At 41.3% G+C, this 21,638-nt stretch overlaps 1 long non-coding RNA gene across 4 annotated transcripts in view; it reads right to left on the minus strand.

Annotated features, from left to right (window-relative positions):
* Window positions 1–21,310, minus strand: part of LOC117762741 — a 64,973-nt gene extending 43,663 nt beyond the window's left edge. The window contains exons 1-4 of one of the 4 annotated variants that reach the window (XR_004614060.1): window positions 21,165–21,310; window positions 19,068–19,182; window positions 14,736–14,833; window positions 654–760 (exon numbers count right to left, since the gene is read on the minus strand). This is a non-coding gene — a long non-coding RNA (uncharacterized LOC117762741). Of the gene's footprint in view, window positions 1–653; window positions 761–14,735; window positions 14,834–19,067; window positions 19,183–21,164 lie in introns of those variants that run through there. The other 3 variants (XR_004614059.1, XR_004614061.1, XR_004614058.1) reach the window with 3 other exon arrangements.
* Window positions 21,311–21,638: the final 328 nt, after the last annotated feature.

Consider the following 21,638-nt stretch of genomic DNA (forward strand, 5'->3'; position numbering starts at 1 on the left):
GAGGCTCGACTCAGTATGCAGAACCCCCGAAATTGAAGAATCAGTACTCTTTGTCGTAAAAGCACCCGCTGTTTTTAACACACTGTTGTCATGATCGACAGCATAAATTATGCCACTGCAAATTTGAGTCTGCACTTTACAATAAACATGCAAAGTGTGAAGGCAATAAGATGAGCGATTCTTGAGATATGCGAGCCACATACAGACAGACTCACAGAGACTTCTGGAATCAGTGGATAGATCATTAGTCAGGGTGGGTTTACACGTGGATAAAACTAATTTGGTCCCAGACAGTTGATTACCAAAACAGTAATAAGCTTCAGCATGCTATTGCACGCTGGAGTTTAGGCCATGAAACTTATGTTCACAATACCAAAGAAAAACTGTAAAAACAATACAATATTTGTGGATGAGCAGATTTAGCCATCATGGTCAATATCATGGTCACCACGACTCTGAGCTGCAGAAACAGCTTGGTGTCATTAATCTGATCTATTTTCTTCGCGATAGGCTTTGATCCTCTGCTGCTGCTGAGTGTACATCTCCAAGGGGCTCCAGCCCACGGCGAGTTTCTCCTGCCGTGATTCCCAGCAGAGGTCCTGCTTGTTGGCTTGTTGGTCGTCCTGGCCTTTCTCATGTCCTGTGGGGAAGTGGTGTCTTCTGGGATCGCTGTTTGAGTCACTGGCTTGACCTTGTGACTGCAGGCAGTAATCACAGTACGGGATTCTTGTGGCATTTGTGTACCCATGTGCACAAGCTTCTGGGAGCATGAATAAAAAAGTAATAGTGAGAGACAAAGTGGATATGATTTGTGACATGTGCATCCAACTGTGGGTGTCATACATATGTATGCGTGTCATATATGTGCATGTCTGCCTCTGCTGACATAGCTGTCTATCCTAGAGTGTCGTGCAAATTTCATATATTATGTTACAGCCATGTCACTGTTGTTTCTGATGCAGCACTGAATACCACATTTATGACTTTTTCTGTTTGTTTCCTGCCTCTATCTGTGCATCTTGTGGTAATTCGATGCATTGCATGTGTCACACTGAGTTCTGTCTCCTGTTAAACTCAGTGACCAGAGAGTGATTGAGTTGTAGCACTCTTTTATCTTCTCCATGGTCCTCTGATGAAGAGTTCTTCCCCCTGGGCCTGGCACTCGGGCTTAATTCGTTGAGGTAAGAGAGCCTGTGCTGTTGCTCTACGTGGTAATCACTCAGAGTTGCTTCGCAAACACACCACAGGCACACAGACATTAACAGGAGAATAGAAGCACTTCAACATTTAAAGAACAAAGTGTTTAGATGCATAGATGAAAATCTGAATCTAACTAACAAATCAGTAATAGATCTTCACTCCTTTGCCCTTTAAATTGCAGAGATAGATCAAGTATTGGAGTGAGTGAACTCTGCCAAGTTTTCTTTTTTCTTCACCTCCAGTGTTTCTGTGTGACTAACATTGGCAAACAGACACAAAGGGTCTGATGCTACAATGCAACAATTACTGTGAAGGCTGTGGGCAGATGTGCCTCACCAACTGTAAATCTGGTCTACCAGCTCCACGGGTGTTGTTATTATGCTGAACCTGATCTGTGACCTGCCTGAGGGAAGATGAGTCAAAAGATAATTTTCCTGCAGGGACCGACAAACCATGTTTGGCCTGTGAATATAACTTGGAGTACAAGTAAAGGCGTAGAAAATAACAGCTATACTTTGTTATTTGCCGCTCATGCAATATTAATTTCAAATATATACAAAATATATAATACATGTTAAATATTTAAATATATATATAAATACATACAAATTCATAATTATATACAAATACTATATATATATGTATATATACAAATTTGTAAAAATATATATATATATATGCATAAATAAAATGCATAATCAATTAGCATTTTATATTGTACACTAGATATATCCTCCAAATCACTCATTTTCATAATGTCAAATGTTTTAAAGTTTAATTTTATTAGCCCGTAGTCAACAGGAAATACATGGCTTTCATATGGAGGAAACAAAATAATTGATTACTAGATGTTTTAATTACTCATTTATCATTAGGGAGGCCATTTTTTTTAGCTCTTTCTTGTCCCAGCAGGTCTGCTGCTCTGCTCTGCTGATAGCAGCTTGTTTGTTTGCTTGTGGATGAAAAATCCCTGTCCTCTGAGCATCTGTTCAGTCCAGCAGGGATGTTCCATCTCCCCAATACCCCAGACTACTTGTCTTCACAAAATACAACCCAGAGAAACGTGATCAAAGCTACTGGCTAGATTCTCACCATCCCAACCCAGTGTAATGAATACAACAATTTAAATAGTATACCTTTTCCAATACTTAAAGGACACTTTCACATTGCTGTAATCTATTTTCTGTAATTTTAGCTTTTAATAAATACAGTTTCTGTTTTTATTTTATTTTTTCTGCCCCCTGGCTCATGAGCAGAAAATTAAAAACTTGGGGTAATCTCTGTAAATCCTTCTTTGCATATATTCTCATGATTAAATTGTAGGAGATAAATGCATCGGGAGTAAGGTACCCGAAAATGCATTAATCTGGGAAGCCCCCCGTCTGACTTTCTGGGCACATGAGTCATGATCCCTGCTCTGGGGTAGCGTGAAAAATGATGATCCCTAACTTGTAACATGTGCATGTGGAAGATTTGCTCTTTTATTTTTACTTTTCACTTAAAAGTCAGATTTACCATGATACTCTTAATATTCACTCTGGGCAGCTTTTAAAAAACGTAACATCATCTTTGGGATATAAAATAATTCCCAGTGCTTATTCATTTCATTATTCTAAATGAATAAAGCCAATTTTAAATATTTTCTATCAAATTTGTAGCCTTGGAGGAAACCATTGATAAACAAGCTCTTTGAGTTATACAGACTAACATCAGGCATTGTTTCTGGTAAGCCCTCTCACTCACTCTGGATTTGTTTTACCAAGGTTATTCAACTGAATAATTTGTTTGGTTTAACAAGAGATATAAACACAAATGACATCTTCGCACATCGTCCATGGAAACCCACACACTGAACTGTCTGTGCCACAGTCACAGCTCAGATGTGACCCACTGTTAGCCATGTCATTTATATAATGATGTTATTACATAAGTCTGGCTCATAGCAGGAAATGTTTCCTGTATTCATCCCAAGCCACGGCAGGGAAACTCCTCTCAAGTGGCTCCCTGTCCACCCCACTCTTCTCCTCTCCACCCGCCTGCATACCGACAGTCTTACATGCTGACCTCACATTACAGAGTACAGCACACTGAGGCGTCACACCATTGAACTTGCCTGTTTAAGTTAGCAGCAGTTATCTAATTGTGTGCACTCCTATTGGCACAAAGAGGATCCACTCTTGCTCCAGCTGCTCTGTTAGTGTGAAAAACCATTAGTGCAGCGCTGATAGAGATACAAGCGTAGACCAGGCACCTCCATATTAACAAGTTTAAAGGCTGTGAAGTCCTGCAGTGCTAAGATATGTAGGTGGGCAAAAAAACATCTGCTAGTGTTGAGACTCGACACTAACTTTTATTGCACTTGTCCACTGAAATATCATATTTAACTTTAATAACAAAGACAGTGTGAATAAATAAATACAAATATATAGATAAATACTGAGCTGAGGGGAGGTATTGTTTGAGAAATTCCAAATTTACAAGATTCTGTTCATCAGCGCATTGAACAGATGTAAGGATATCACATCATTATTTCCTCGTGCTTCAGGATCCCCTCACGTTTACCGGTTTGCCTGCTCGCCTCTCTGCCTGCCACGCTCACCACACAATGCATCGCCCCATAATCAGTTCATCTCGCCAACTTTGATTGATGCATCCTTTTCATTTTTGTCTGTGACTGTGGAGAAAGTAAACAGAGGGTCGATTGATATTTTATGCAAATGTTACCAGCCTCGTCTCGGATAATCTCGCAATAGAAATAAAACATCCAGGGGTACCTCATTCCACCGTGCATTTCATCCCTTTGCACAAAACGCATTGAAAGAAAAGCAACTCAACTTGAGGGTCAAGTTCAACTTCATGGGATAACTGAGAAGACTCTAATGTGCCTGCTGAGCCACTGTTAGGTCCAGTCCTGCTTACTAAGTTAAGTTGGCCTGATATTTATCGTTTATTCTTCTGTTCTGTGTTGTGATTGTTTACTCATCTCTCCTCTCGTTTCAGACTCCTCACTCCCTGCCTTGTGTGTGCTCCACCTTGTTGATTGTCTGCTCCGCCCCGATTGTTTGCACCTGTTCCTCGTCACCTAGTGTATTTAGTCTGTGTGTTCCTGTGTCGCGTTGCCAGTTCGTCTTTGTTTCCCCGTGTCGCAAGCGTCCCAGCGATTTCCATGATAATTAAGTTTCTAGTGATTCCGACCCCGGCCTGTGTTATCGACTCCGCTTTTGCTTCTTCCCTGTCGGTACCTCTGCCTGTTCAAACAATTGTCTACCCGTGTACCGAACCTGGACTGGATCTTCACCGAACCCTGCTACTGCCTGACACTCATTGGAATATTGTGTTTGTTACTGGACTGCCACTCCGTGTACCGAAACCATTCAGTAAAAGTTATTCTTTATCATCTCTGTCTCCGAGTCGAGCATTTGAGTCCAACACATCTCAGTACATTACAGCCACTAGTCAAGGTTCAGGGTGAGAGACATGTATGTGGAGAATAGGAATGAGGAAGTAAGAGCCAGTATCAGTGTAAAGGCTGCTGCACACAAGAGGATAATCATGCCGACTTTAGACCCGATTTACCCCTTTCGACAATGATGGGAGCGTTCCAGACTTGAGGTCAGTCCAGTCCAAATTATCCTGAAATGTGAGGGACAAAATAATCTTAATGCCACAAATTGAGTCGGAGGCTCACCGATCGCAAATATATCATGAAACATGTTTGTCATTTACGATAACCGGATCCGACAGAAACCCGGAATAGCCAATGACAGTGAGGTGACCCGGAAGCGTCACCAAGCGGATGTAGCCTACTTGTACAGCTGCAACTAAAAACAATACATTTCCATCTCACCTCCAGCTCATGCTACAGAATGTATAAGCAAATTCTGCCGTCTCAGCCATGATTTCAACCATACTTTTCTCTTCTTTTTTTGTTTTGCACTGCAAAACAGAACACATGGCGTCGGCCCTCCTCCATGTTTTTTTCTTCTCAAGTCATGTTAATTACACATGTTTTGTTTCTGTGAAATTGTTTCCTACGTTCCGGCCAAATCATCTAGTGTGTGTGCGTTCTGAAGATTATAAGATCCAAAATCGGTTAAATCAGTCATTATGTCTGTCATTGGCCAAGAGTTGAAAGTCCTCTGATATTCTTTTAAAAACTCACATATCCAGTTTACAGGACAAATGCAATGATTTGCAATAAAAGCCAAAGGTTAAAACTCTGCAATGTTGTATTTCATGATGATCTTCAGCTTTTTCTATGGGGCCTTAGGTCTTAATGGGTTAAAGACATAAACTGTGTGATGACTGATTGATCTGACTGCTGAGATCAAAATTTGGACTTGACAATAACACCTTTACAATGGCAAACAACTCAATCTTCACCAACAGTAGCTTCCAGACGATTCATTTTAGTCTTCCACACGGCACACACAATTCCTCAAGTTGAAGTGAAGAATGTCCATATTTTTTACAAGTAAGATAAATGCAGCCAGTGTGTCATTTTCCAGAGAAAATTGTTGACACACATCCCCTGTGAACTGGCCTCTGAGTGTCCCTCTCTGTCAGTGTGCGCTATTGATAAGAGACTGCACGTCCCGTCTGTCAATCATTCAGTCAGTCAGCAGCATGCTGCTTGCATCAGGTCGTAATTTTGGTTGGAGTTCATCAACTGAAGACATATCAGATCATTTCATCACATGCTTTCATCAGCCAGACGGTCTTTTAGATATAGTGCTGCTGGGGATTTACCCCAGAAGCCACAGTTACACAGAAAGACACCCGCTGAACGCGACTGGATCAAAGTCCAAAAACCCAGAACAGATCAAGCACAGTTTTTTTCAATCACATGGAAACTAATCAGTTATCAAAGGTACTGCAAAACAACATTTGCATCATCCTTTCAAGGTAAATGTGACGACAAAACTGAAAAGCAGATAAACACACATGCAATCTTCAACATATAGATTGTTAAGTATATTTCTAGAAAAAAACACTTTTTACTCTACTGATTAGAGTAACAACCATCTGTTTATAACACAAATTTCAACATTAGTAATGTGTGACTTATGAGTAAAATTAAAAAGAGCACAAAAAGGATGTATTTTTTAAAGGACCCACCTTTCCCATAACCCAGGGAAATTTAAAGTCATGTCCAAAAGCCTCATTTGATGTACAGAGGATACAAATGACTTCCAAAACTTCACATCACTTTTGGGACTTACACATATGCAAGCTTATGGGGTCTGGACCAAATTGTTATGAATGCAGACAACTTAGTCCATGACAACAGTTTACATAAAACTCAAAATTCTAGCCTCTTCCTTTGAGGAACAAACATTACAAGGTCTTTGCAAGGTCATAATGATGAAGGGGCTGGAAGTATTGGTTTGTATGATGGCAAAGATGACCCTGATTTGAAGAGGCCTTGTTCCAAAGCAACCATCTTTTTATACCATGTATTTTGAGAAAGAAGAAGAGAACACATAATGTTGGTATTGGTACTTTCTGACAAACAAGTCTGTAAATAAAACCTCTTTGGCGTGAAGAGGCAAATTTAAAGGATGTGAGGCCCAGTAGAGCGAGAGCTGGAGTCATGGAGCTGGATTAGCAGGTAAATACATAAACCACTGTGCGTCTGGAGGTTAGGTAGCACTGGAGTCTTATCATGAACTGTCACCATCTGCCACAGATAACATCACATTGAAATTCATTGAGACCGACTAAGTCATGAATATGACGGGGATGAGCTGCTCATGCATGCGCAAGCATATCAAAAAACACACGTAACACAACACGCACAACAAAGATACACAAACATGCACATCAAAGCACACACAAACTTGCCTCCCAGCAAGCTAGGATGTAAATGCATTAACAACTTTGTGCGAGACGCGAGGCAGAAGTAAAGGAGCGCCAGCTGACACAGGTGGCAAAGAGCAGAGCTTATTAAAGCCAATACAAATCCCCTGCTGAGGCCGACTGCTAAGACAACAAATATGAGCAGCACGCTGGCACAGAAGAGCAACGGCAGGAGGCGGAGTCGGTTTGGAAGAAAGTAAGAAAAGAAGTGTGAAAGGGTGGGAGGAGAGAGGGCAGTCAGACAAACAAGCAAGAAGGGATAAGATGAGAGCACTTTTCTTGTCTTAACGACCACTCAAAGCTCTTTACACAAGTGACATTTACCAACTCACACACAGCGCTTCTATATAGAGCCCTTCTCTATCAGCATGACATCCCACTCACATGTAAGAGGCAATTTGGTTCAGTGTCTTGACAGAGATGACGAGGAGATACAAGGAGCCAGGAATCGAACCACTGTCCTTACGATAAGTGGGCATCCCGCTCCACGGTGAGATGGGTGGCAGATAAGAAAAACTGTTTGGCTGGACCTACAGGGGCATGTTAGATGAAGACTTTCTATGGAGCCAGTTTTAAAGGTTGCCCAGCATTACTATTTATCTCACCTACATGCAAATAATGATGGCATGGTCTCAAACACACATCAACAGATACACACACACACACTTTGGATAGCATCCTCTGCAGCAAATGAATGCTTGTGTATTCATGAGAGAAAGACTTATTGTGCTCCACTGCACCTGTGGCAGGTTTCCAGTATTCAGAGGTGGATAAATGGTCTGCTCCTTTGGCCTGGCCTGCAATCTGACCACTCGCTGTTTATGAGAGAGGCGAAGTGCGAAAGAGATGGAGGGATGGTGAGAGAGAAAGAGAACGAGAGAGACATGAAAGGATTGAGGAGGTGAGGAGTAACCGAGGGGTGGAGGATGAACAGGGAAAGGCACAGCGGATGATTTGTAACATGACTACCTTCTATTAATCTCCCCTAATGCACTACAACACTGCAGGGAGGGAGGAGCAGAGAGCAGTGGAGAAAGATGGAAGAGGAGGAGAAAATTAGAGACAAGTCAGACATGTGATTTTACAGTCAAATACAAGTACAAGCTTTGAGACAAATTATGCATTAAATGTAGACAGAATTTGAAGTCACAACCTGCCAGTTACCAAAAGAGCCAAACAGAGATGTTGATGGGCCGATTTTATCGCCCAGTTTAAGCTAATTACAACTGAATCGTATCAGCATTCATTACAGCCGACAAGTTACAAGTAATTGCAGTAATGGAACACATCATTATTTTATTACCAGTGGCACTGTTAGAATATTTGTCCAGTAGAGAGCGCTGCGATTCCTCTGTTAGCAACACACTAACTAATCAGCTAACACACGCTTAGCCAACACGCTTCAACCCAAAAGCCAGAGTGTCTCGATTGCGACCCTGTGGTTGGCTGCAGCAAAGGCCATAAACTCTGTCTCCTCCATGTTAGTGGATGGGACAAAGACCGAACTAATGAGGCAATATACATGTTAAATTTAAAAAAAATGTAAAGTTGGTGTCTGTCATTATCACACTATGCTCAAATGTTTATTTTTCCAGTAAGTTTGGTCTAAATGAGTTATTGGTTTAAAAAAAAAAAAGGGGGCAGGGAGATAAAACATCCTGATTGACAGCTGAGACTGATGTACGATTGGTCGAGCATGTATATTGACAATATGTCGCTACCACGGCTCCAACCCCCAATCGCTACTGCACAGACTCCGGTTAAAAGATAAACAAGATGGCAGCATTTGTACCTGGGTTATTTTGGCTACATTTCTGGATAGTAGGAGGAAGTGGAGACGCAGTCTATGGCTAACACTTTGAGCTGAGCTTGGACTGAACATATAACAGCTCATCCAACTAATTAGAGCTGGCTTCTCTAATGATTCCTAGAAAAGTAATAGAAATATAGAACTAATATTATTTTGGGTGTTTTCATGGGATTTCTTGACATTAACAAAATACAGAATGTTTCTTGCCTTATCTTTAGTAAATAAATGATGATAAGAAGTGTTTCTATGTCCAGCCATTAAAATGACCGCCTGCTATGGCTGTAGAAAACCACAGCCTTCATTTTGCTCCCTTTTTCCAGCTTTTGATCTTCAGCACTTCTCTCTGTAAGACGACCCTTAATGTGCTCATGAAGCTCTGATGAGCTAACTAACTGACAAGCCTGCCAACAAGCCCGTAGGAGCAAAGCACTGCACTGAAGATGAAATTATGAATTCATTATGAAAAGATCCAATATCTGTCCCATCATGTAGGCATCATTTATGAGGAGCAAATAATCAACCGTCGTTAGTCTGAATAATGCTGCATCCTGTAGCAGCTTCACTGTACATAAATGTTACGTTGATGATGGGAGGTGGGGGGTTGTGTGCGATGGGGCTCCAAACAGCATTTCCCCGGAGACTCTGTATCCAGGCCATATACACAGGGCTGATTAAGACACTGATCCTGGTATTGATGCGGCTATAAAATACGAGATACTTCATCAAGGATTGATCCAGGTCTTACCCTAACACAAGACACTCTCACTTCTGGCAGACAATATACGTGCACACATGCACAGATGCTTACAAATGCATAAACACATACATTCACATACGTGCACATAACTAAATACCAACATTCAGATCACCTGACCCACACAAACACACACCCACACACCCACACAACCAATAGATCGACTAGAGTTGTCAGCTGTAGATCAATGAGAGACGAGGCTGGAAGTGGCGGTCTTGAATGAAAGGCCTGAAGGCAAGTTGCATCATGGGGGAATCTCCTGTCACACAGTATAGCCTTTACTGTCCATGCACTTATCATGTGTGAGAGAGGCTGACATGCGTGTGTATGTACTGCATAAATGCGAGGGTATGTTCCTGCTCTTGAAGCCTGCACATGCCTGTGAGCTTGTGCACGTGTATTTAACTCAGTTGAAGTGTAGGTCGAGTGGTGGGCAGCACATGTATGTCCGTGCCGAGATGATGGCGATGTTGAGGTTTTAATCATGGCTGTGAGGTCTCTGACTGACTGGCCCTCTGTTCCGTCTTCCTTTCATCCTGTGTTTCTGTAATTAGTTGATTGACCTCTGCTGTCAAGGCCTAATTAGACATGGTAATTAAGGATTAGATGGGTCAGGAGGGAGGTGTGTGTGCATATTGGGGTTGGGGAGGTGGGTGGGGGGTTAGTAGGTGCGCGTGAAGTGGCCTGATAAGGGATGTGAAGGTCGATACGCTTGCTTTTAGTTTTAGGGGACAGGGATTTGTCTATTCTCCTTGGCGAGTAGCTGCCTTGTTTGCAAGATCAATGTAAGATGGATGCAAGATGAATGTAAACAATGTTAATTAAAAAGTATCACTGTGCTAAACCTCATCTGTTGACGAGTGTGCTGACTAATGCAATATACTTCAGAACTGCCCTATATTTCAGGAGTGGTAATATCCAGTGTTTGGAAAGTGCTCAGATGAAATAAGTAAGGGAGGGATGACGTCCCTCTTGGGGCTGCTGCACACTAGGGGATAATCTGGCCGATATTTTAAACCGGATTCGCCCTATAATCCTGAAATGTGATCTGAGAGCTAACGGTCGGAGCCTCCCTGATCGCAAATCAATATCAATAAAAAATGTTTGATATTTACCATGATCGGCTACGACAGAACTCCATAATAGCCAATTAGAGCAAGCTGACCGCATGTTGAATACTTGTACAACTGAGACTAAAAACAACGATGCATTTCCAACTCACTTCCAGCTCGTGCAGCAAAATGTATAATATAATCCCGCCTTCTCTGCCATGAGTTCACCCTCTTTTTGTTTTTTGCTGCAAAGAAGAACCGAAGACGTCAGTCTTTTCCATGTTTGTTTTTCTTCTGAAGTCACGTTTAATTATGCAAGTTTTCCACACCTCAGTTCAGAAGGTACGGTAATGCACCTAAAGTTTTTTTGCACACCGCAGTAAAAGAAAGGAAGAAGAAGTTTCTTTGTGATCCCAACTCTCTGGATTTGCCACTGTGAAATTGTTTCCTACAAATTGTTAGTGCGTGTGGTCATACATTCTGCCCAAATTGACTGGTGTGTGTTCTGAAGATGATAATGTTAAAAATCGGTTAAATCTGTCATTGTGTCTGTGCTCTCATGTTAAACAATTTCGGTTAAGGGTGGAAAATCCTCTAGTGTGCACCAGGTCTAAGGAAATGTTACGAAACCCTTTATGCTTGTCACCAGCACATTTAGGACAACTAAATAGAAGAAGACTACATATGAGATTGCTAAACGCTGTTAAATTATAACTTGAAAGCTATACTCTTTTACTATACAAATCCAATTAAATAACTGTATGTTACACTAAATAAGCAGGTCAGAGGCATTGTGGGAAAACAGACAGCACAATAGACCAGCAAAGTGATTCAAGTAACAGCAATTACAAAAAACACTAAATAGAATCGACAAAAAGAGCCACGCCATGCACATTACAAAACAGCAAATGAGGAGGTAATATGAACTGCAAAGTACAAACAAAACACCTGACAAATGCACAGCTTATGACAGTTTAAATAAATCTAGACACACATTCTGCTAAATTATACATTTTCACCAGATTAAATAAGGGGCCTTTATCCCGTTTAGCGCCGAGAAACCAAAGGATGGGCGCGAGAGACAAACAAGACTCCGGAGCAAATTCTGCTATGGTGACACTGAGGCTGTCACACAGAGCACAGACAGCTTTGCAGCTTATGGAGTGCAAAGAGGGTGCGTTTCGGCACCAGATAAAGTGCAGTGACAGACAACCCCAGAACATCGCTCAGAGGGGGTGCCCATCACTTGCTGCTGCGCTGTGAGGGGTCGTTGCACTTACTTCTCTTTCCTTGCATAATCTCTGGTAGTGCTATGTTGGTGCTCTAATGTTGTCGCAGTGAGGGAGATCTCGCAAGAAGGTGGAATATGAAGAACGTAAAAGAAAGGGATAGAGGGAAGAAAGACAGAAAAGCTACGACTACAGAGCATAACGATACAACTGTAAGAAGGGGAATAACAGTGAAAGGTGAGAGGGAGATGCAAGGTGGAAAATATAAGACAAAATAAATAAACAAGGCCCAACAGTCTCCTTAAAAAACATTTAAAATCACTACATCCAGATTTATTTAGACCTGCACCAAATTGATCATACATATTGGTCCCCAAAACATGCCTGATTTCTTTCAATGAGATCCATGAATTATTCTGAGAAACCAACGAAAATGTTGAAAAATGTTAAAGAAAGTGAAACACAATTCCAGGATACACCCAGTTCCTCCTTAGGTCACTCCCCACCCCTCCACAAAGTTTCATGGAAATCTGTTGAGTAGTTCTTACATACTCCTGATAACTAAAAAACTACAAACGCACACAAAAACATGAGCTCCTTGACGGAGGTTATTAGTACAAGGGCATCATAATATGGATGTAGATATGGAAGGAGGAGGAAAAACATTTTGACAAATGAAGTATGAGGGTGGAGCAGGTTGTGTAAATAAGAGAGGAGTGGAGAAGGGATGGTGAGTGATTAATATGCTGGTTAACTGCTACATCTCTCTGTGTCCTCCACAGAGCAACTCAACACTCCCAATTCCTCTTACATAAACACCACCACGCAGTCCAAAATGGCAGGAAACACAAAGTCTGACAAACTGAGGCGCTGAATGTGAACCATGAAACAACAAGGAGCAGCTCCTCCTGTGAAACAGAGCAAAGATGGAGACATGGAGATAAGTGATGATATGGCTGCAGTGTTTTGAAGTGAGGTGAGAGTGGGATGACCTAGTTAGAGGAGAGTGACAGATAAAAAACTGAGTGAGAGAGAAGAGGAGACCGAGAGACGGAAAGAAGTGATGATAGAGAAAAAAATATATTACATAGTTGCTCCATCTGTCAAGTGGTTGCAGGACATGTTCATGATGTTATCAGGCAGCCATAAAATGACATTTACAACAACATTCTGATGTGTCACAGGTATTAGGTCTCATTATGCACAGCCTTATGCATTTTGCACATTTGCATTTAAAGCCAAATGCAAAATAGAGCTGAGGTTGATTCAGTTTTCTGAGGTTGATTCAGTTTTGCAGTTAATAGGTCATAAACAACAAATTAATGCTACTTGAAAAGGCAGGAGAATCAGCAAAATCGTCTTAAAGAGAGCATGAATGTAAATCGACAAATCTACATTTCGATAACCACCTACCATTCTACTGGTGGCACGAAAAGAAAAAGCCAGTGGATCCCCAAAATCAGTAGGATTCATCCTTTAAGATAAAGTTTGTCGCAGTCTGATAGCATTGGTGTTTAGAGTTTGACCTTCTGACAGTGCTTGAGGATAAAAACGCGTAGGAAGGCCAAACACTTTGTTCAGGCAAGTTCCTCCACCCATGAATGCCCTCTGGTGAGAGGTCTGACTTTCTGCTGACTCCCTGCACACCACTCCCCACAATGAATGACATTGAAAAAAATCATTAGTTTTGTTGTGAACTTTTTCATTGTGATCAATCACCGTTCCACTTTTTTCTCTCCGTTGTAATGCTCCTGCAGTTTTCAGTGCACCTCGCACTTTTCTGTGTGAACAGGGACTTAAAAATGCTAAAAGTCAAACAAACGTTCTGTCCATCGATCCATCCATTATCTATACGTCTTATACTTTGAGGCTCTGGAGCCAATCCCAGCTGACATTGGGCGAAAGGCAGGGTACACAGAGACAACATCCAGGGACAAACAACCACTCACACTCACAATGAAACCTATGGGCAATTTAGAGTTTCCAATTTACCTAAATGTGGGTGGAAGCTGGAGTACCGGAGAGAATACAGACACAGGGAGGACATGCCAACTGCACAAGCAGGGATTCAAACCTGTGAACCGTATTGCTTGCTGTGAGGTGACAGTGTTAACCACTGCCCCACCATGCCACCCTCATCACTCAGCAATCTCACCCATTGTTTCAAAACAGAGAATCGGATTAAACTATTGTAACAATGTAAAATGTATCCTTCCATATTTTTGTATTTTTCAGTATAGTTTCAACCACAGACACATAATACGATTCAAGAGACATTTTGTGCTGTTACTGCAGGTCTAGTGTGGGGTAAATGTGTAGTTCTCTTGGTGTGTGCAAAAAAGGCTAAATCAATTTTTAAATTCACAGTTGGACTCGAACAAGAAGTTAAAGAAAGGTGAAGGAGAAACACAAGTGTCAACAAAAGGAGGAAAAGAAAATAAAGTTTTGTTAAGACAAGACAGATGAGGACAAAGTGTGTCGCTGTGTTTGTGACAGTGTGCGACTGAATTTATTTTTGTGACGACTCCGTCATCCTTGGCCTTCTTGACACTAACTCAAGAGACTAGCTTGAAAGCACGCTGTATTGCACGGAGCAGTCAGGCCTGTCTCAAAACTGAGCATATTTGATTCCACTGTGAATCTTTTGAGACTAGCTGCCACGGAAAGTCCCTTGACCTTTTTTGTCACATATTTGTCAATTCATCTTTTTCAGCTTGGGCACATGCTTTGGAAAAGCAAGTGTTCCATGAGTTGGACTGAACTCATACATGTAAAATAAAGACAATAGGAAATTCGGCTTTAGAGCAGTACTTTGCTAACATTGTACTCACTGTGCCTCTGTGCTATCTTCGGAGATAAGCACCGAAGCCCCTCTGTTTGCTGGATCCACATGCATGCTAATAGAGATAGCTGTGTGAGCACTGGTTCACTGTGGGGAGGAGAAAACGAAATTAACACACACACACAAACACATGCATAAAAATACACATACATCCATGCAACACGTGGGAGGGTTATAGTGGAGAGGAGAATAATAATGAAGCAATGCTTTGTTATATTCTAAATTTGGCTGCGGGTCTCCCAGCACAGGTAAGTGTTTGCATCGCACCCTGTTTCTCCAGCCTTCCCTGCTGTGCATAGACGAGTGTTATGCTCGATATTTCCCCCTTAAGGCTGTTTCTATTTGGGGTGCCAGGAATAATGTTACACACTCCATTATTTTTATAGGCCTTAGGCAGCTCACTCAGATCCGTTCACGAATATATTGACTTTCACTTTGCTGCATGATTGAGGCTTGTTTGCCTTGCTGCCGGTAGACAGCGCGGACAACCCGACTGTAACGGATGAGTTCAGGAAAAACTCCACCACATATAAACACACTTTCCGAGCAGCGCATAGTTGCAATGGTGATGCTGCTGTATAACTGCTGAGATTATCTCAGTCCCCCCCGAGAGGAAATTTCAAGCATTAGTCTGTCTCTCTTTCTTACTCTGTCTCTCTGTGTAAAGAAATGGAGATTGATGCTGCACATTCGATCAGGTTATGATGGAGAAACCCACAAATGTTACCTGGAACTCGAAAGAGAAGAGGATATTGTATGTTTTGTCATAAACATATTTTGGTTTATGGAACTGTGTTAGCATTCAGTTATATGTACATCTTGAATACTGACTGAAAGGCTAATTATAATCACCCTGCTTATCCATTTGTTTAGGAATGTGATTATTTTTGCTGCCCTCTCGTCTGTCTCCTGCAATATTACACCATTCTTGCATCTCCGCTTGTTTTGTATGATGCATTTGAAAAAGTTGCATTAATATCAATTGACACTCTTGTGTGGATTCTCCAATCATAGCAAAAATTGCCCGAGAGCCAGAGCCAGTTCACTAACACTGCCACGGCATATGTTCTGCTTATCTGGATTCTGGTTTCAGAGCATGGCAAACTAAGCTGAGAATCCCAGACATTGTTTCTGCCCGGCCACTTCTTCCAACTCCTTCTGGGGAATCCCGAGGTACAACAGTGCCAGATGGGATATAGCCTGTAATCCCACAAGCATATTTAGGATGTGTCTAGGGTTTCCTGCCAGTTGTATGTGCCCAGAATACTTCCACACTGAGGTGTAAGGGAGGCATCCTGATGAGACAGATGAGTGCTCTCTCCTTTGGATGCAGGAGCAACATTTCAACATCCAGCTCTTTTCTAGTACAAGCCTCACATCAATTCTTTAAGGGCAGAATGCACAATGAAAGAAGCTTATTTCTTCTTTTTGTATAGTCGGTATAATATTTTGGCCAATATCCAAAGTTTGAGCCCTCCTAATAAGATTTGTTCAGCTTCCTCTGTTGTTCCAAACAGTCTCTTAGCGGGACATTCCCAGGTGGACTCCTGGTACTCCAGACTGTTTCCACCTGCAACATGCTGCAAATCAATGTCAGAGAGCACTTACACTTAATTACTACAAGTACCTATGCATGGCTTTTGATACGGATGTGTGTGTTGACATGCACACATTGCTTACTTTTGCATATGTTTGCATATGCTGTGGTCTCAGCCTGTGATGTATTAAAGCGCACGCTCATAATTATGGCGATGCTAACAAGAACTCTGCCCCTGCTGGTGAGTGAGTTGTCCCTGGATACTCGTTTCCATGTGGGGAGCCAAACGCAAATATGTCTTCGCTCGTGTAGTGTGACACTGTCATCATTAGTCACATTTATTCACTGTGACACTGAAACCTCTGTTACATCAACCACTATGGCCCTTATACCCCTGGGTAATGAGTAATTCTGCTAATGATGAGTGAAAGACACACACACAGTTGATGTGGCTGTAAGTGACACCTTGAATACAGACTATGCAACTGAGGGGTAGAGGAACCTCTGCTGTTGTTAAATTTTGGTTCTGTAATGTACACATGTAGTTTTCACTCATGAATTTGGCTCTATTTTCTATGACAAAATACCACCAAGTCACTGACATCAATCCAATTAACAAAAACAGATTAAAACTACTAACGTGAAAACAAATTTATGCTGCTTTGCATATTGTGCATTGGCACTGTGCCTAAATGTCAATAGGTATGGCTTGTAAATGTGGTTTTATGATCAGATCTTGCAGGTCAGAGTGGGATCATATAGAAAAGGCTGTTTAGGGCACCTGGCTGATACGTTCCCTCAGTCAACCAGACTAAGTCCTGCTCTCAGAGCCAGAATCGGCTTCGATGGCCAAGTATGTGAACACATGCAAGGAGCTTTGACTCTTAGACATACAGCTAGGCGTGAGGACAACAACAAACTGAAAAAATAAGTGGAAGAATGGTACAAAAATACTATAATATTATAATGTTAGACAGTCCAGACTGCACTGTACAATAGAGTACAATAAAGAAAGTAGGAGAATATGCAGTATATTGGACACACTAATGACCAACACCAAAGAATGCACCATGAGAGTGTAAGTACACAACTCAGTTGGCTCTGTATGTTGTAAACAGTACATATGCAAAGAAGCAATACAGTAGTGCAATGAAATACATAATATGTATAAATATGCAGACAGGGGATGGATTTGTACATTAGATGCTATACAATATATATACAGTATGTATAATTATTATTGGTATTATATTATTTACATGATTTTGTTGGTCAGTTGGTCAATCCCAGTTTACCTCCTGAGGAAGATGGAGAATAAATATTCTTACTAAAAAACAAATCACTTTCACTTGGTCCTAAATTCAAGGAAACAAAAAAAAGGCACAAAGGGGGGGTTTCATTTGGATTACCTGCCGGCCTTACTTGGGTTCTTGTGACTAACAATTAATAGGATTTGAAGATATTTTGGGGGCTTATATCCAATATAATTTAAAAATATTAATGAAAACCCATTAAAAAGAGTAAAAGTATGTTTTGAGAGAGGTTCAAAGATGTTAGTTTAGACGGACTTGAAACCAAAAACAGCCTGGGACAAAATTCTGACAGCACCAGAAATTTAGGAAGACCTTCATCTACTAATCTACTGATAAGAATACAGCATGAAACAATCCACAGATCAATTTACCAACATGGCCACAAAGAGGGATGATCTTTTAGATTTGCATCGTAGCCTACAAGTCAGTAGGTGTTATCATTTTATAGTCTACATGCAACAAACTTGATGTTGTACCCTATTTATTACATCCATGTCACACAGTGTGGCTTCTAATAAACCTGTGCGATTGGTGAAATCTCACAGTGTGTAGGTGCCTTTACTGCAGGGCTTCTTATTCAGAGCAGCCGCCTCCTGAGAATAACAGGCAAATGGAGCATGAAGGGAAGGCGAGGTCTGGACCAGGAGAAGATAGCATGACTGTCTGACAGGATGTGCTTAGTTACACACTCTGTTCCTACTAGAGCCCAGACAGCCCACCAAGGCCACACATGGGAGAGGAGAAGGGTGGGGAGGAGGCTACAGGACGTGTGTGTGTGTGTGTGTGTGTGTGTGTGTGTGTGTGTGTGTGTGTGTGTGTGTGTGTGTGTGTGTGTGTGTGTGTGTGTGTGTGTGTGTGTGTGTGTGTGTGTGTCTGACGCAAGAGAAGATATATCGTCCCCTGCTTTTGCCTGGAGAGGCTCTGGGACGCATCCAAGATGCCAACAGCAGTGACAGCATCATCAACAAAATGTAGCTGTGGCAATCACACACACAAACACAATCACACACACACACAGATTGCTACTGAGCTACTTGAGAAAAACACTCCAAATGTGTTTAGGAAACTGCTCTGAGCCAGGAGGGAAAATCACTTTTTTCCGTTTTCGTCCCAAACAAACAAACAGCTACACACGTTTCCGTCCTGACTCCACTGGGCGAAGGTTGGCTCTCGGTGGAGAAGCAGGTTCAGCATAAACAAGTCTGCTTTTAGAGGGAAACTTCTACCTTTCATCATGTCTGCTGGCTATTGAGCCAATTACAGCCAAATGAAACTAAGTAGGGCAGGCTTAACAGACTGTAAGATTGCTCCTGAAGGTCAAACAACACTCGGAATGAACGACCTCCATCTATAAATCCCTCTGCATCGATGTGTTGCTTATTGGCGTTAAACATCACCACACCTGTTTATCTTATGAAGCCATTTCCCTATAAAGGAAGACTTTAAATGTCTGGCCATTTGCCCAGTTTACCTTTATGGGCCATCTCTCGCTCTCGTCTGCCTTTCTCTCCCTCATCTCTTTTTCATTTCCCAAGTGGGTGATTCAGTATCTTGAAGCGGCAGATATTTTTCACTCCTAGAAGCACCTGAAAATAACAAACCAGTTTGGATAATGACTTAATAAGAGGACGGAAGGACAAGAGTAGATGAGATGCTGATGAGAGGAAATGATGATGAGGAATCTAATGAAGTTGCATAAGTCTGTTTTAAATAGCTTCTAGTAATATTATTAGGTTCCTAATTACTATATCAGCCTTTGGGTTTTTAATATTTTAAAACTATCAAGCAGATTAGATTAAAAATCATTTCTATTTCTTGCTTAAATATAAAGTAATTATCAGCAGAGATGCCAGTGAGGGGGTGGTATTGCTCATCAGGCCAAATGCTTAATGGAACCAAAGAGATCTCAGGGAAATTATGCCACTCATGTAAACAAAAACACTTTGAGAGTAAGAGGCAAATATATATATATATTTTTTAAGGTGAACTTTACAATCTCCATCTGAATAAATAAGTAAAGAAATGGATGAATGATGGGAGGCTGAATGAGTACGGAAAGAACTTTGACACTACAAGTGGGAGGAATAGTAGCCGAGGGAGCAGCTGAAGTGAAAGAGAGTGGACCACAGATGAGAGTAACATATGCTGATTATGAGGACTTCCCAAGACGGATTTTAATATTTAATGTGTCCTAGATTTCACCATAACCCATAATTTCCCCCATTATTTCTATGATACAGCTAAAAACTACCTCGTCCACTTGGGGATAGGAAGCCAGGTTGGTGATGGAAGGTACTGGATTTTTTTTTTTTTGCCTTATGATTTTTATTAGATTTTGTTATGTTTTATTAGGGCTAAAAGCTAATAATTGTAATGACTGGTTGGTTTTGCACATGACAATAGAATGTATCATTATTAAGGCATGTTGTTAAAATATTGTCATATTTAACATTTTTATATCACTCTATCTTTAAAACTAATATTAAGATCTACTTTCTGCGGCAAGAACTAAACCAATGCCAACTATATCGTTTTGCTCCAAACTATTTTCACACATTTTTCACACATTTCTCCATCTACAATGTGCAAATGAGATCAGCGTGCACTTCTTTGCACACATTTACAAGATGTTCTTATGACTGCAAAAACACAGAAGTTTCTTGTTTTACAAATTCACACATTCAAAATAAATTGTCTATATGCACACAAAACATAATGTACAGGCTGTGAAATGAATTTTGAATAGAATTCTACAAGGTCACTAATGACACATTTGACTCCATAGGAATGACGAAAAAAAAGAAAGGACAAGGAGTGACTTTAAACAATGGTACCATGAACATGCACTTGATTTCAGTTCAGTTGTATACGGTCACAGACTCCAAATAACACTTCACCAGGTCACTTGGTCTGTTACACCTGTGGGAACTTATGTGCCACTGTGCACTGAGCTGAAACTCAAACAAGTGAGTTTTTACTCTGCAGTTTACAGTTGCAGGAGGCCCTGTAGGCTTTTCAAAAGAGAAATGGACTGTTGACTCATAAGTTTATATATTGTGTGGCTTTTCTGCCTCTATATAGTTGCTTTCAGAAATGCACTAGACTTCAGAGTTCCTCCGTATTTGGGAACGCAAATGTCTGAGTGAGACACTCCGCAGTTTCTACGGACTCCTATTATAAAATTCGTAGAAATCCAGTAGAAGTCGATTTGTGAACACACCGGGGTATCCCCATTATTAACATGCCGCCACTGACTTGAACTTAACCGCAGCGTTCCAAAAGATGGCACGACCGCATCATTGTCCGAGTGACCGGACAAGTGAACTAGCTATAGCAACTATTTAGTCTGAGTTTACTCGCTGTTAAAAAAACGCACAAGAACATTTAGAACACAGTTTAGTATGTTACAGAAAGTCAATGTCATTTTCTTAAACTGCTGACACGGTACTGACCATTTACACCTGTGTTTACCGATTTCATGTCAAAATGGCGTGAAAAGGGTCTATTAGCTGCATACAGTAGCTTAACAGACACAACATACATCTCAAAACCACATGAAAACACTTACTGCTACATTGGTCTTATGTTGTGAGCTGAACTTCAAGATGGAAACCTTAGTTTTACTTCACCTGTGGATCAATGGAGAACCAGTTTGCGTCGTCCTCGCGCCAGAGCGCGTTCATTTCTGAGCTGCGCATGCGCAGAGCACGTAGCGTTGTCTCCTGCGTGGATCCACGGCAGCGCTACACCGCCCTCTACTGACGTGAAGTGTATTACCTCAGTCCAAAGTCCAAAGAATCCTAGATTAGTTCCACTCATTGGTGTGTGTTTGAAGAAAAAAGTGAACATACTGTATCAACCTATTACACAGGGCTGGACTATGGCTCACCGGGCCCTTTCCCGGTGGGCCCACGTGCTGCCTTTAGGGCCGACGCAGAAATCAGACGATCATGTGAGGATTCAGTTCAGGAGAATATAACAGCTGTTCTGTTTTTTCTAAAGTTACGTGGGTGTGTCCAGGTGAAACTACAAGGTTGTGTTG

Source organism: Hippoglossus hippoglossus, chromosome 6 (assembly GCF_009819705.1).
Source record: "Hippoglossus hippoglossus isolate fHipHip1 chromosome 6, fHipHip1.pri, whole genome shotgun sequence".
Taxonomy (NCBI): Eukaryota; Metazoa; Chordata; class Actinopteri; order Pleuronectiformes; family Pleuronectidae; genus Hippoglossus; species Hippoglossus hippoglossus.